At 46.0% G+C, this 4,960-nt stretch overlaps 1 long non-coding RNA gene across 1 annotated transcript; it reads left to right on the top strand.

Moving 5' to 3' along the window:
• The first annotated feature begins 497 nt into the window (after positions 1-497).
• On the top strand, positions 498-2,539 carry LOC134481092 (uncharacterized). Its single transcript, XR_010056312.1, has 2 exons — positions 498-683; positions 1,238-2,539. It is a non-coding gene; the product is annotated as an uncharacterized LOC134481092 (long non-coding RNA).
• The last annotated feature ends 2,421 nt before the right edge of the window (positions 2,540-4,960 follow it).

The following is a 4,960-nucleotide window of genomic DNA, read 5'->3' as shown; positions in this document are numbered from 1 at the left end:
TGGGTTCACTCTTTAAGATGGATTGGGTTTTTTAGGAATGCTTTGTTAACTCTGTCGATTTTTTTTTTTTTTTTTTTTTTTTTTGTCCAGACAGTATTTGTCATGTCAGTCTACTGAGATGTGTGGAGAGAGCAGGATTGTCAGGGGCAGCTGCTGGCATCGGAAGCCCTTCAGCCCCTCCCTTCCTCCCTGCTCTTCCTGCGTTCAGTCCTATGCCATCATTCCTTTCAGTCTCCTATTCAGTTGGGCCACCTTTCTGGCATCTAACACTTGTTTGGTAAGTAGCTCCTCAAATACCCTGTTGTCAAGATTTTAAGTACTCTGAGTACCCTGTGAACTTCAAGGTTTCTCCAAAGGGGTCTGTCTCAGAGGCTGATGCAACTTGTGAAATGAGGGTCATTTGGAAGACACCTTCTGAGAGGGTGGCAGTGAAAAGGGAGAGAATAGGGTTGACAAGGATCTGTCACAGGAACTCCAGGAGCAGAAGGAAGGGAGAGAACAGAGTGGAGGCTGAATTCCAGCCTCTGTTAGCTATGCGCTCATCACTTCCGGGGTCACGGGACTGGAACCGCTGAGCACAGCTTCTGAGAGGTGGCCATGTTGCTTCTAGACCCCACGTCTCAGAAAGCAGAGAACTCTCCATGCTAAATTCACAGAACAGTGTGCTGAGGATGGATTACAAGGTTTCTAAAGCGTGTGGGAGTGGCAGGAGAGGAAAACAGGGCTGTTTCAAACCTTAAGCCTGTGACTGAAGATCAGAGGCGCTCTCTCTGCGGCTCACTGGCTCCTGGATTTCCTGGGCCTTGCTGCTGCTTTCTATTTTTCCCCACCCTGAACTAAATCTCCTTTTCTCAGGTTTATTTATTTTTGTTTTATGTTTACGAGTGTTTTGCCTAAATGCATATCTAGACATCATGTGCATATCTAGTGCCTGCCTGCAGAAGCCAGTAGTATAGGATTCCCCGGAACTGGAGTCATGGATGGTTGTGAGCCACCACGTGGGTGCTGGGAACTGAACCCTGGTCCTCTGCAAAAGCAGAAAGTACTCTTAACCATTGACTGAGCTCTGGGAGAAGAGGGGGGCGGGGCATCGATCAGGGTTTGTCATCGGGACTGTCCTGGAACTCAGAATTCTTCTGTCCCAGCTCTTCAGTGCTGGATTATGTGGGCAACCCCACCCGACCCTTCATCCACTTTTCTTCTTTAGACACCAATGGTTTCTATTGACTTCCTGCAGGTGAGCGCTGGGCCATCTTCATCGCCACATCTGTCCGTGACCAGCCTGGACCGAGCAGACTGAAGGATAAGGGCTTTCTTGTTTCTAACATTCTCGTGTCCTTGTTGGTAGGCGGGCCGCCTTTTTTCATGGAGAGCTGAGCTTGGGTCACTGTCCACCTTCATCTCAAGCTTCTAGGACCACCAAAGGTGCCACCGGTCAGCACCAGCATCTCAACCACATCCTGTTCAGGGCTCTGCGGTGAGACAGTTCCCTGGTTCGGAAGCAGTCCTCAACTCAGTTCTGCTGCCAGCACGAGCGTCAAGCGAGCGTCATCGACTGCCAAGTCTTTGGCACCCCTGTAATGCCGGCACTGTCCTGATCGCTTTTCCAGAAAGCAATCAACAAGTCTAGAGTCATAAATTTTTTTTTAACCTTTACTTCCTGTGGGAGCTGTCATGTGCCACGGCCCTGAGTGTGGAGGTCAGAGGGCAATTCGTGGGAGTTAAGGTGCTTTTGTTCTGTTTTGTTTTGTTTTTGGTGAGTCCCATGGGATTGAACTCAGGCTTTCAAACTTGGCTTCTAACACCTTGACAACTAAGCCATCGCATCAGCCCCCAGAGCTAAGAAATTTAAAGCAGCTTCTTCCTTGCAAGTGATAGGCTCTAGGCTAAGACCATTCTCTTAGTGGAGTCATCCTTGCCTCTGCTACACAGGCTTCTCCATGACTACACCTGTAAGGTTTATCATGAGAGTCTGTGCTCGGGGTTGACCCACGGTACAATTTTTCTTTCTGTGTCAATTGGTTCTCCTTTGGAGAGCTGATTTACCAACCTCCAGCAAGCTGCCTGTTCCTTTAGCCCAGCCTAAAAAGACTCTTGAATAAGGCTAACCCTGGCCAGGCTGGCCTGGCCTTGCCCTTGACCTGGTCTGAACTTCCCAGCACTTTGGACCAGAACAGCCCCAGTCATGCTCAAGTTCCTAAGGTCACAAGAAGAGAGTCACAAGCACAGAGCCGGGGAGGTCTTCCTTACTTGCTATGTGTGAGTTTGTATTCTCTCCTGGCTCGTACACCATTAGCTTGCAAAGCTGTGTGAACAGAGATCACGAAGCCTAGAGACCAATTACAGGACCCTAACACCCTTCCCACCAACCCCAGCAGCATTTCCTTGGAAGATTCATCAAATTAAGCCCAGAGCTGCACTCTGGCTCCATATAGAACCGCTGTGGAACAAGAATGATTCACCAAACAACTTCTGCCTTTCTGTTTCGGGGGCTTCATTTAACTGTTTTATGTCTCAGAGTAAAGCTGTTATAATGACATTATCCCTCTAATGAGCAATGGTGCAATCTTCCCCGGTGGCAATCTCCAGAATTATGCAGTGTTTAAAAGCCACCACGGCTGCGGGGAATAGTCACTAATTTCTCTCTCGAAAACACTGTGATCATATTCAAAACGAATAGATGTAATTATTTTGGGTTTTTTCCTGAACATTTTTAATTCTTTTAATAAATCATCACTCCCCAAAGAAATAAGCACAGTTCATTAGCAGTGCTAATGAAAATGTCATTTTTAGTAAAAAAAAAAAAAAGAAAGAAAGAAAGAAAGAAAAGAAAAGATGTACCCAGAACATCATTCCCTGGAGCAAGATTTCTAGGAGCTCTATTTGCCAACTTTAATGGGAACTTTGTGCGGTGAGTCAATAAATTAAGTATAAGACAGAAAAACAGAGAGGGAGAGGAAGAGAGAAAATCATCCTAGACAAGTAATTATATGTACAATATTTTTTATCGTATTCCTAAAAATAGAGTAACAAACGTCCAAGGATTAGTAACAATCTTTTTTTTTTTTTTTTTTTTTTGTAGCTGGGGACCGAACCCAGGGCCTTGCGCTCGCTAAGCAAGCGCTCTACCACTGAGCTAAATCCCCAACCCACAATCTTTTTTTTTTTTTTTAAATAACTTTATGTGTAAAGGTGTTTTGTCTGCACGTGTGTCTGTGCTCCACATGCATATCCGGTACTCAGAAAGGCCAGGAGAGGGCAACAGATTACCTGGAACTGGAGTTACGGATAATGGGGAGCCTCCTTGTAGGTGCCAAGAATCCAATCCGGGTGCCCCGGAAGAACAGCCAGTGGTCTTGGCTGCTGAGCCATCTCCTCGGCCCGTTAGTGGGATTTTTGGGTACATTATAGTCAGACTGAGGCTGTCTCTTCACTCACACACAAACAAGAGAACTTTAAAGAAGTTCGAAGTCACTCCTTTGCACGCCGTAGTCACAATAAGCACCGGCTCAAGATTCAAACCGCCACACCCCAAGGCATCGCCTGTGCGGTTTCCTGGCTTTCTTCTTAGACCAATCCGTCCTACAGAAGTGTAATTTATTCTGGTGTCTGGCTTATAATTGATGCGTAATCTATATCAGTTAAACTCGGGACCTGATGAATGAGGCCGTTGTCGAAGTCGCTGACTTAGCAGGGTTTTTTTTTTTTTCCGTTATAATTTTCATGATTGTCCTTTAAAGGAAGTTTTTAATGTCGTTATTGAAATAAGTAGTGGACCAATCAAGGCTATTATTATGCAGACACTGTGCTAGCAAGAGGCAGGGCTGCTGTCTCTCCTGGAGACTGTAAAGCTGGCCAGGAATGGGGAAATCCTGTAACACAAAAGAAGGGAAGGAAGGAGCAAGGGATCCTCAGGGACACTCTCATTGGGGGGGTGTTAATGTGACAAAGTTGGACAGGGCGTGGCTAGAAATGGGATTTGGGGGAAGCATGTAGTTTCCTGCGGTCTTGAGTTAGAAGTAAGGGCACAGGTTAGGAAACCTGGCAGTTGTGATGTAAGCCCTGATTCTCCAAGGCCAACTGCTGCACAAGTGCAGGTTACTCTTCCCAGGCTGGTCACTGCAGAGAAAGGTTGAGTCAGAGCCCCTTTGGCATGTCTGGTCTAGTCAGTGTCCATGTGCATATGGAGTCTGTCATCATATACATCAGCTGGTTTCCCACACTGACTCTTTATCTAAATCCCTAGGAACACCTTGAGACAGTGGGCCTTCAAAGGGATTTACCAGCCTATTAAAACTCCACTTGAAGATGAACATGCTGGTGTATTATTTATAATTCCAGAACTCGGGGTTGTGGGGGGCTGACACAGGAGGGCTGCAAGCTCAAGGCCAGCCTAGGCCACATATCCATATTATCTCAAAATTAAGAAAAAAAATAAAGAAATCTATTTTTAATGGGGATGTGAGGAAAGGTAACAGGATGGATTTTACTGATGTGTATATGTGCTTCTTATAACTGCTATAGGTTTTCTCTTAATCTCTGTGTGTATGTGTTTATGGTCTGTGTTGGGGGGGGCGGGTGTCTTAGCTTCCGTCACTCCTTTGCTACTGCATTATGTCAGGTTACTTGCTCTAGAGTTTCCACGGATTTCCTGTCTCTCTGCCTGCCATCTCTCCTGTAGGTACGCCAGGATCACAGGCATGTGCTAGTCCTGCTATGTCTGGCTTTACATAGGTTCTGAGATCAGAGTGAGGTCAAACTTCTGTCATTTGGAGACCCGGTGGAGGGACTCACCTGAGACAGTGGGAACCTGGGTATCTTATTTCTCTTTTTCCAGATAGTTCACCATTTCCTAGTTTTCAGCTCTCAGGGCAACATACCCTAAACTTCCTTGGAATTCAGGGCTGTCATTTCCACATCTCTTCAAGACAATCTAACCTTTTCTGGAATTAAACATTTA

Source organism: Rattus norvegicus, chromosome 11 (assembly GCF_036323735.1).
Source record: "Rattus norvegicus strain BN/NHsdMcwi chromosome 11, GRCr8, whole genome shotgun sequence".
NCBI lineage: Eukaryota > Metazoa > Chordata > Mammalia > Rodentia > Muridae > Rattus > Rattus norvegicus.
Note: the sequence above shows the minus strand (reverse complement) of the source record. Positions and strands in the feature narration are given on the sequence as shown.